Genomic DNA, 12,710 nt, shown 5'->3' with positions numbered 1-12,710 from the left:
AACCTTCTCCCTAAACCGAAACCTAACCCAATCCCTCACCCTAACTCTAACCCTAACCCTAAATTTCACACTCACCCTAACCTTCACTGTCACCCTAACCCTTACCCTAACCCTAACTCTCAAACACACCCTAAAACTCACCCTCACCCTCACCCTCACCCGAAACATCACCCTAAACGAACCCTCACCCTAACCCTAACCCTAATCTACACCGTAAATTTAACCCTCAACTCACTAACCCTATCCTTTACACTCACCCTAAGCCTAACACTAACCCGAAACCAAACACTCACCCTCACCCTAAGCCTTACACTATACATCTCCCTCACCCTCAGCCTAACATTAACCCTAACCCTAATTCTCACCATCACCCTAACCCTAACCCTAACCCTAACACTCAACCTCACCCAAAAACTCACTGTCACCCTAACCCTCACCCTAAAGCTAACCCTCACACACACCCTAACCCTTACCCTCACCCGAACACTAACTCTCACACTAACCCACACCCTCACCCTAAAAATAACCCTAACTCTAACCCTCACCCTCACCCTAACCCTAACCCTTACCCTAACCCTAACCCTCACCCTAACCCTAACACTCACCCTCACCCTCACCCACACCCTAAGCCTAAACCTAAACCTACGACTAACCCTAAACCTAACTCTCACCCTCACCCTCACCCGAAGGTTAACCCTAAACCTAACCCTGACCATTACGCTCTTACTCACCCTAACCCTAACCTGAACCCTGACACTATCCCTCACCATCACCTTAACCCTATTCCTCACCCTCACCGTCACCCTCACCCTAACCCTAAACCTAACCCTAAACCTAAACCTAACCCTCACCCTCACGCTAATCCTAAACCTAACACTCTCCCTCATACTCACCCTCAACCTAACACTAACCCTAACCCTCACCCGCACCCTCACCCTCACCCTAACCCTAACCCTAAACCTCACCCTCAACCTCATCCTCACATTCACCCTAACCCTAAAGCTCACACGATTCCTAACCCTAAACTTTATCCTCACCCTAAACCTAATGGTAACCCTAACCCTAACCCTCACACTAAGCCTAAACCTCACCATAACCCTAATCCTAACCCTCACCCTAATCCCCACCCTAACCCTTATCCACACCTTAATTGTAACCCTAACCCTAGCCCTAACCCTCACACTAAACCTAACCATCACCATAACCCTAACACTAATCCTAACCTTAACCCTCACCCCCACCCTCAACCTTACCCTCAGCCTAACCCTAACCCTAATCCTAATCCTAACCCTAACCCTCTCCCTCATGCTCACCCTAAAATTAACCCTAACCCTATCCCTCACATGAAGCTAAAACTAACAATTACCCTAATCCTAAACCTCACCCTACCCTAACCTGAACCATAACCCTTAACCTAAACTTAACCCTAACACTCTCTCTAACCCTAACCCTAAACCTCAACCTCACCCTAACCCTAACCATAACCCTAACCATCACACTAAACCTATCCCTCACCCTCACCCTAATCCTCACCCTAAATCTTAACCTCACCCTCACCCTTACCCTCACACTAACCGTAACCCTGAAAATAACCCTAAACCTAACCCTCACCATCAAACTCACCCTCAGCCTAAACCTAACACTCACTCTAATCCTAATCCTAACCCTCACCCTCACCCTCACCCTAACACTCAACCTCACCCTCACCCTAACCCTAACACTAATCCTAAACTTAACCCTCACCCTAACCCTAAGGCTCACCCTAAAAACCCTCACCCTCACCCTCACCCTAACCCTAAACCTAAACCTAACCCTACCCCTCACCCTAACCCTAAGCTTAACCCTAATACTAATGCTAACACTCATCCTCAAGCTTACACTCACCTGAACCCTTATCCTCACCATAACGCTAACCATAACCCTACCCCGCACACTAACCTTAACCCTCACCCTAACATAATCGCTAACCCTAATCCTAAAACTAACACTAAACCTAAAGCTCACGCTAACCCTAACCCTACACCTGAGCCTAACATTCACACTAATCCTTACTCTAATCCTATACCTCACCCTATCCCTAACCCTAACCCTAAACGTCAACCTCACCCTAGCCCTCAGCTAACACTAACCCTAACCCTAACCCTCACCCTCACCCTAATCCTAAGCCTAAACCTCACCCTCACCCTCATCCTCAGCCTAACACTAACCCTAATGCTAACCCTCACACTCACCCTCACCCTAATACTAATCCTAAACCTAACCCTCACTCTCGTCCTCACCCTAATTCTAACCCAAACCCCACTCTAACCCTCAAACTAACTCTAACCCTAATCCAAATCTAACCCATCCCTAAACCTAACCCTAAGCCTAAACCATACCCTAACCCTCACCCTCACCAGAAACCTAACCCTAATACTAATCATGACCTTAAACCTCACCCTAACCCTCAACCTAACCGTAATGCTAACTCTAACCCTCACCCTCAACCTAAAACAAACCTTAACCCTTATCCGAACAATAACCCTGAACCTAACCCTAACACTAACCCTCACACTAATCCTAACCTTAACCCTAACCCTATCCCTAAATTTCACCCTAATCCTAACCCTAACCCTAACCCTAAACCAAACCCTCATCCTCACCCTAAACCTAATACTAACCCTGACACTCACCCTACCCCTCACCGTCACCCTAACCCTCACCCTAACCCTAACCTTCACCTTAAGAGCATCCTTCACCCTAACCCTGACACTAACCCTCACCCTAATCCTAAACCTAACCCTCACCGTCCCCCTAACCCTCAACCTCACCCTAACCCTCACCCACACCCTATCTCTCACCCTCACCCGAACACTCATCCTATCCCTAACACTAATCCTAACCCTAAACCTAAACCTCACCCTAACCCTATCCCTCACCCTCACCCTCACCCTCAGCCCAAGGTTAACCCTAAACCTAACAATAAACCTAAACCTAACTCTCACCCTCAACCTCACCCTAACGTTAACCCTAACCCTAACCCTAACCCTCACACTCACAATCACCCTAAACCTAACCCTAACCCTAACCCTCATCCTCAACCTCACCCTCACCCTAACCCTATCCCTCACCCTCACCCTCACGCTAACCCTAACCCTAATCCTTTCCCTAACCCTCACCCTAAGCCAAACACTAACCCTAACCCTAAAACTCACCCTCACCCTAAGCCTAAACCTAACGCTCTCCTTCACCTTCACCCTCAGCCTAACACTAACCCTCAACCTAACCCTAACCCTAACGCTCAACCTCACCCTAACCCTCACCATCACCCTAAACCTCAGCCTAAACCTAACCCTCACCCACATTCTAACGCTCACCCTCACCCGAACACTCACCCTCACACTAAAGCACACCTTCAAACTAAACATCACCCTAACTCTAAAACTCACCGTAACCCTAACCCTAACCCTCACCCTAAGCCTAACCCTCAACCTCACCCTCACCCTCACCATAACCCTAACCCTAACCCTAACCCTCACCCTAAGCCTAAAACTCACACTCACCCTAATCCTTAACCTAACCCTCTGCCTCACCCTCACCCTCAGCCTAACACTAACCGTAACCCTAAACCTCACCCCCACCCTCACCCTCAACATAACCCTAAACCTCATCCTAACCCTCACCCTAACCCTCACCCTCACCCTAACCCTAACCCTAACCTTCACACTAACCCTAACCCTAATCCTGATCCTCCCCATAACCCTAATACTTACACTCAACTTAACCCTCACCCTAACCCTTGCCCTCACGCTAACCCTAATCTTAACCCTCACCCAAACCCACACCATCACCCTAAACGTAACTCTAAGCCTAACCCTAACCCTCACACTAACCCTAACACTCACCCTCACCCTAATCCACACCCTAACCCTTACCCTAATCCTTATCCTCACCTTACCCTAAGCCTGACCCTAACCCTAACCCTAACACTCACCAAAACCCTAAGCCTAACACTAACACTAACTTTTACCATATCCATCACTCAAACCCTAAGTTTAACACTAAACCTAACCCTCACCCTAACACTCACCCTAAACCTAACCATCACCCTAACCCTCACCCTACCCCTAACACTAAACCTAACCCTCACCCTCACCCTAACACTCACCCTAACACTTAACCTCACCCTTACCCTCACCCTCACACTAACTCTAAACCTAGCGCTCGCCATAACCCTCACCATAATCCTAACCCTAACCCTAACCCTCACCCTAACAATCTCCCTAACCCTAACCCTATCCCTCACCCTCACGCTCACCCTAACACTGACCCTAACCCTTCGCCTAACCCTAACCCTCAACCTCACCCTAACCCTAACCCTGACCCTCACCCTAAACCTCACCCTAAACCTAACACTCACCCTAAAACTCACACTCAACGTAACCATCACCTTAACCCTAACCCTAAACCTCACCCTCATCCTAACCCTCTCCCTAACCCTTAACATCACTGTAACCCTAACCTTAACCCTAACCCTAAACCTCACACTAATCCTAACACTCAATCTAACCCTCATCCTCATGCTAACCTAACCCTACCACTCACCCTAACACTCATCCTAACCCTAACACTAAACCTAACACTCACCGTAACACTAAACCTCACCCTCAACCTCACCCTCAGCCTAACCCTAACCCTAACCCTAATCCTAACCCTAAACCTCACCCTCAGCCTAATTCTAACCCCAACCCTAAACCTAAACCTCACCCTAACCCTAAGACTCACCCTAAACTTCACCCTCACCCTAATTCTCACCCTAACCCTACCACTAACCCTTACCCTAAACCTCACCCTCACCCTCATTCTAACCCTAACCCTAACCCTAATCCTAACCCTAACCCTCACCCTCACCTTCACCCTAATTCTAACCCTAACCCAACCCTAACCCTCACCCTAATCCTATGCCTAACTCTAAATTTTACCCTAACCCTCATTCTCACCTAAAACCTTACCCTAACCAAAAACCTCACCATAACCCTAACCCGAACACTAACTCTAACACTAACCCTCACCCTCACCCTAAAACTCTCCATAATCCTTATCCTCAAAATAACCCTGACCAGAAACCTAATCCTAACCTTCACACTAATCCTAACCCTAACCCTAACCCTAACCCTAAATTTCACCCTAACCTTCTTCCTAACCCTGAACCTAACACAAAACCTCACCCTAAATCTAAACCTAACCCTAACCCTCACGCTCACCCTAACACTCACAGTCACCCTAACCCTTACCCTAATGCTAACCCTCAAATACACCCTAAAACTCATCCTCACCCGAACCCTCACCCTCACGCGAAACATCACCCTAAACCGAAACCTCACCCTAAACCTAACCCTAACCTACACAGGAAATCTAACCCTCACCTCACCCTCAGCCTCAACTTAAGGCTAACATTCACCGTAACCCTAAACCTAACACTGACCCTCACCCTATCCCTAACCGCTACCCTAACACTCAATCTCACCCTAACACTCACCCTAACCCTAAACTTAACCCTCAACCTCATCCTCATCCTAACACTAACACCCTAACCCTCACCCTCACCCTAACCCTCACCATCACCCTAAAACTCACCCTAACCAAAATTCTCAACCACACCCTAAACATCACCCTCAAACGAACCCTCACCCTCACCCTAGCCTGAAACAACACCCTAAACCGAACCCTCACCCTAACCCTAACCCTAACCCTCACCCTAAGCCTAACCCTCACCCTCACCCTCAACCTAAGACTAACACTCACACTAACCCTAACACTAACCCACAACCTCACGCTCAGAATCACTCTAAACCTAAACTTAAACCTAACCCTAACTCTAACCCTCACCCTCATCCTAAACATATCCCTCACCCTCACCCTAAGCCTATCCCTAAACCTAACACTTACCCTAAACCTAACTATCACCCTCACCTTCACCCTAAATCTAACCCTAACCCTAACCCTAACCCTCACACTCAGAATCACCCTAAACCTAACCCTAATCCTAACCCTCACCCTAACCCATACCCTCATCCTACCCTATCCTACACCCTCAACCTCAACCTATACCTAAACCTCACCTTAACCCTAACCCTAACCCTCACCCTAATCCTGACCCTAAGTCTAACCCTAAACCTCACCCTCACCCTAAGCCTAACAATAACCCTCTCCCTCACCCTCACCCTCAGCATAACACTAACCCTAACACTAAACCTCACCCTCAGCCATACCCAAACCCTTACCCTAACCCTCACCCTCATCCTCACCCTCACCCTAACCCTAAATCTTAACCTACCAATCAGCCTAACCCTCACCTTAACCCTAATCCTCACGCTCAACCTGAACCTAATCCATACCTTAACCCTGAACCTAACCCTCACCATCACCCTAACACTCACCCTAACCCTTACCCTCACCCTAACTCAAAACCTAACCCTAACCCTAACCCTCATACTAAACTTAACACTCACTCTAACCCTAACACTATCACTAAACCTAAACCTCACACTAACCCTCACCCTTACCATAACCCTAATCCTAACCCTAAACCTAACCCTCACCCTACCAATCACCCTAACCCTAAACCTCAACCTAAACCCCACCCTAACCCTAACCCTTTCCCTAAAACTTATCCTCACCCTACCCAAAGCCTAACCCTAAACCTAACCCTAACACTCACCCAAAACCTAAGCCTAACGCTCACCCTAACACTTACCCTTAACCAAACCCAAACCTTAAACCTAAAACTAACCCTAAACCTCACCCTAACCCTGACCCTAACCCTAACCCTAACGCTAACCCTGACCCTACCCCTCACCCTAACCCTAACACTACACCTAAACCTCACCCTCACCCTAACACTAACCCTAAACATTAACCTCACGCTAACACTCACCCTCACCCTTACCCTAACCTTAACCCATACCCTAACCCTCACCATAATCCTAACCCTAACCCTAACCCTCTCCCTCACCCTAACCCTAAACCTAACCCTCACCCTCACCCTAACCTTAATCCTCACCCTAAACCTAACCCTCACCCTACCCTCACCCTAACCCTAAACATAACCTTCACACTAATCCTAACCCTAACCCTTACCCTAACCCTAAATTTCACCGTAACCCTCACCCTAACCCTAACCTGACCCAAACCCTCACCCTTACTCTAACCCTAACCCTAACCCTCATGGCACCCTAACCCTCCACCTCACCCTAACCCTGACCGTAACACTAACTCTCAACCACACCCTAAAACTCACCCTAAACCGAACCCTCACCATCACCCGAAACATCACCCTAAACAGAACCCTCACCCTAACCCTAACCCTAACCCTCACCGTAAATATTAACCCTCACCTCACCCTCACCTGCAGCCTAAGCCTAACACTCACTGTAACCCTAACACTAAACCTAACCCTCACCCTAACCCTAACCCTCACCAACACCCTAACCCTCACCCTCAACTGAACACTTACCCTCACACTAACCAACACCCTCACCCTAAGCATCAACCTCACTCTAACCCTCACCCTCAACCTAACCCTAACGCTCACCCTAATATTAATCGTCACCCTCACCCTCACCCTCTCCCTAAGCCTATCCTTAAACCTATCACGAAACCTAAACCTAACTCTCACCATCACGCTGACCCTATCGTTAACCCTAACCCTAATCCTCACCCTCACCCTCACCCTAACCCTAACCCTAAACCTAAACCTAAACCTAACCCTCACCCTAAACCTATCCCTAACCCTAAACCTAACAATCACCCTAACCCTAATGGTCACCCTATCCCTAACCGTCACCATGACCCTAACCCAAACCCTAACCCCAACCTAAGCTTAACCCTTACCCTAATCGTAATCCTAACCCTAACCCTCACCCTAAACCTCACGCTTACCCTAACCATAACCCTAACACTCACCCTAACCCTAAACCTCACCCTAACACTTATCCTCACCCTATCCCTCACCCTAACCCTTATCCTTACCCTAAACCTGACCCTAACCCTAACACTAACCCTCACACTAATCTTAACTTGAACACTAAATTACACAATAAACCTCAACCTAACCCTAACCCTCACCCTAAACCTAACCCTAACACTCAAACTAACCCTAACCCTAACCCTAATGCTCAACCTCACGCTGACCCTCACCATCACCCTAACCCTCATCCTAAACCTAAACCTCACCCACACCATAACCCTCAACCTGACCAGAACACTCACCCTCACACTAAGCCACTCCCTCACACTAAACCTCACCCTAACCCTAACCCTCACCCTCAACCTCACCCTCACCTAAAGCCTAACCCTAAACCGAACACTAACCCTAAACCTAACTCTCACCGTCACCTTCACCCTAACTCTAACCCTAACCCTAAAACTCACCCTCACAATCACCCTAAACCTAAACCTAACCCTAAACCTCACCCTCAACCTCATTCTCACCATAACCCTATCCCTCACCCTCACCGTCACCCTAAACCTAACACTAACCCTATCCTGAAACCTCACCCTGAGCCTAACACTAACCCTAACCCTAACACTCACCCTCAACCTAAGCCTTACACTATCCATCTCCATCACCCTCACCTTCAGCCTAACATTAACCCTAACCCTAACTCACACCCTCACCCTAACCCTAACCCTAACCCTAACACTAACCCTCAACCTCACCCTAACCCTCACCCTAACACTAACCCTCACCCATACCCTCACCCATACACTCACCTGAACTCTCAGCCTCATACTATCCCACACCCTCACCCTAAACATAACCTAACTCTAACCCTCACACTCACACTCACCCAAAGCCTAAACCTAGACATAGGACTAACCCTAACCCTTACACTCACCCTCACCCTCACCCTAAGCCTAACCCTAAACCGAACACTAACCCTAAACCTAACCCTAAACCGAACACTAACCCTAAACCTAACTCTCAACCTCAATTTCACCCTAACTCTAACCCTAACCCTAAACCTCACCCTGACTATCACCCTAAACCTAACCTTAACCCTAAACCTCACCCTCACAATCACCCTCACCATAACCCTATCCCTCACCCTCACCCTCACCCTAACCCTAACACTAACCCTATCCCTCACCCTCACCCTAAGCCTAACACTAAACCTAACCCTAACACTCACCCTCACCCTAAGCCTTACACTATTCATCTCCCTTACCATCACCTTCAGCCTATCATTAACCCTAAACCTAACTCTCACCCTCACCCTAAACCTATCCCTAACCCTAACCCTAACCCTCAACCTCAATCTCACCATCACCCTCACCCTAAACCTCACCCTAAACCGAACACTAACGCTCAACCTAACTCTCACCCTCACCTTCACCCTAACTCTAACCCTAACCCTAAACCTCACCCTCACAATCACCCTAAACCTAACCCTAACCCTAAACCTCACCCTCAACCTCACCCTCAGCATAACCCTATCACTCACCCTCACCTTCACCCTAACCCTAACACTAACCCTATCCCGCACCCGAACCCTAAGCCTAACACTAACCCTAACCCTAACACTCACCCTCAGCCTACGCCTTACACTCTTCATCTCCCTCACCCTCACCTTCAGCCAAACATTAACCCTAACACTAACTCTCACCCTCACCCTCACCCTAACCCTAACCGTAACCCTCAACCTCACCCTAACCCTCACCATCATCCTAACCCTCACCCTAACGCTAAACCTCACTCACACCCTAACCCTTAGCCTCACCTGAACACTCACCCTCACACTAACCCACACCCTCACCCTAAACATAACCGTAACTCTAACCCTCACACTCACCCTCACCCAAAGCCTAAACCTAGACCTAGGACTAACCCTAAACCTTACACTCACCCTCCCCCTCCCCGAAGGTTAACCCTAAACCTAACCCTAACCCTCATCCTCTTCCACACCCTAAACTAACCTTAACCCTCACCCTATCCCTCACCCTCAACCTAACCCTATAACTAACCCTCACTTTCACCCTCACCCTAACCCTAACCCTAACTGAAAACCTAAACCTAAACTTCAACGTATGCTTAACCCTAACACTAAATCTAAACCTTACCCTAACCCTAATCCTAAACCTAACCCTGTCCCTCAACCTCACCCTCAGTCTAACACTAACCCTAACCCTAACCCTCACCGACACCCTCACCCTCACTCTAACCCTAAACCTCACCCTAGCCCTCACCCTCACCTTAACCCTAACTCTATACCTCACACCATCCCTAACCCTAATCCTTATCCTCAGCCTAACCCTAATGCTAACCCTAACCCTAACCTTCACACTAACCCTAACCCTCACACTAAACCTAAACCCCACCCTCACCCTAACCCACACCCTAAACCTTACCCACACCATAACCGTAACCCTAACACTAACCCTCACACTAAACCTAACCATCACACTAACCCTAACCCTAAGCCTAACCTTAACCCTCAACCTCACCCTCAACCTTACCCTCAGCCTAACCCTAACCTAATCCTAATCCTAACCCTAACCCTCACCCTCATGCTCACCCTAAACCTAACCCTACCCCTAACCCTCACATAACTCTAAAGCAAACAATAACCCTAACCCTAACCCTAATCCTAAACATCACACTAACCCTAACCCGAATCCTAACCCGAACCCTAAACTTAACCCTAACCCTTTCCTTAACAATAAACCTAATCCTCACTCTCACCCTAACCTTAACCCTAACCCTCACACTAAACCTATCCCTCACCCTGACCCTAAATCTTAATCTCACCCTCACCCTTACCCTCACACTAACCCTAACCCTCACCCTCACACTAAGCCTATCCATAACCCTAACGCTAATCCATCAATAACCCTCACCCTCACCCTCACTCTAACCCTAACCTTAACACTCACCCTAATCCTAACCTAAATATCAACCCTAACCCACAACCTAACTCTAACCCTAACCTAACCCTTATCCTCACGCTAAACCTCACCCTAACCCTAAACCTAAACCTCACAATAAACCTCACCCTAACACTTATGCTAACCCTAACCCTCACTCTCACCCTAAACTTCAACCTAATCCTTACCCTCACCCTAAACCTAAACCTAACCCTAACTCTCACCCTCACACTAAATCTAACCTTCACCCTAACCCTAACCCTACCCCTCACCCCAAACCTCAACCTAAACCTAACCCTCACCCTAACCCTTATCCTAATCCTACCCTAACACTAACCCTCACCATAACCCTAAAACTCACCCAAACCCTAAGCCGAACACTAACCTTAAACTTCAACCTAACCCTCAACCTAACCCTAACCTAACACTCACCCTCATCCTAAACCTAAAGCTCACCCTCACTTTCACCCTCACCTTAATCCTAATCCTACCCCTCACCCTAACCCTCATCCTAACCCTAACCCTAAGCTTAACACTTACCCTAAAGCTAATCCTTACCATAATCTTCACCTTCATCCTAACCCTAACCCTAACCTTAACACTCACCCTAACAATCACCCTAACATTAATGCTAAACCTCAACCTAAACCTCACCCTAACACTAACCCTAAACCTAACCCTGACCCTCACGATAACCCTCAACCTATCCCTAAAAATAACTCTCACACTGAACCTCACCCTAACACTCATGCTAACCCTAACCCTCACTCTCAACCTAGAATTCAACCTAACCTTTACCCTCACTCTAAACCTAACCCTAAACCTAACTCTAACCCTCACACTAAACATAACTTTCACCCTAACCCTAACCCTACCCCTCACACTAACCCTCAACCTCACTCTCACCATCACCCTAAGTCTTATCCTAATCCTACCCTATCACTAACCCTCACCATAACCTTAACACTCACCCAAATCCTAAGACTAGCACATAACCTAAACCTCACCCTAACCCTCAACCTAAACCTAACCAAACCCACACCCTCACCTTATTCCTAACCCTACCCCTCACCCTAACCCTCATCCTAACCCTAACCCTAAGCCTAACACTAACCGTAACACTAACCCTAACACTTACCCTCACCCATATCCTCACCCTCAGGCTAACCCTAACACTCACCCTAAACCTGACCCTCATACTACCCTAACCTTAAACCTAACCCTCACCCTAACCCTAAAAATTACCCAAAACCTAACCCTAACCCTAACCCAAACACTCACCCTAACCCTAAACCTACCCCTCGCTCTACCCTCACCCTGACCGTAACCATAACTCTAATCCTCACACTCACCCTAACACTCACCCTAAACCTCACCCTAAAACTTACCCTCACCCTAACCCGCGCCCTCAACCTATGCCTCACCCTAAACCTGAAACTACCCTTCTCCCTAATCCTCCCTCTAGCCCTCAAACTCACCATAACCCTAACCCTAACACTCACTAAAACTAAACCTAACCTTCACCCTCACCCTAACCCTAACCCTCATCCTAACCTTAACCTTCATCCTAACCCTAAACTTAACACTAACACTCACCCTAACCCTATCCCAAACCCTCACCGTCACCCAAATCCTATCCTTAACCCTACCCTAACACTCACCCTAACCCTCTCCTTAACCCTTACACTAAACCTAACCCTCAACCTCACCCTCACCCTCACAGTTACCCTTAACCTCAACCTAATCCTCACACTAACCCTAACCCTAAACCTCATCTTCATCCTAACCCTAACCCTCACCCTAAC

Source organism: Dipodomys merriami, unplaced genomic scaffold (assembly GCF_024711535.1).
Source record: "Dipodomys merriami isolate MVZ:Mamm:240054 unplaced genomic scaffold, mDipMer1.0.p SCAF_54, whole genome shotgun sequence".
In the NCBI taxonomy this organism is placed as follows: domain Eukaryota; kingdom Metazoa; phylum Chordata; class Mammalia; order Rodentia; family Heteromyidae; genus Dipodomys; species Dipodomys merriami.
The sequence above is the reverse complement of the archived record's forward strand: the minus strand, read 5'-3'. Positions refer to the sequence as shown.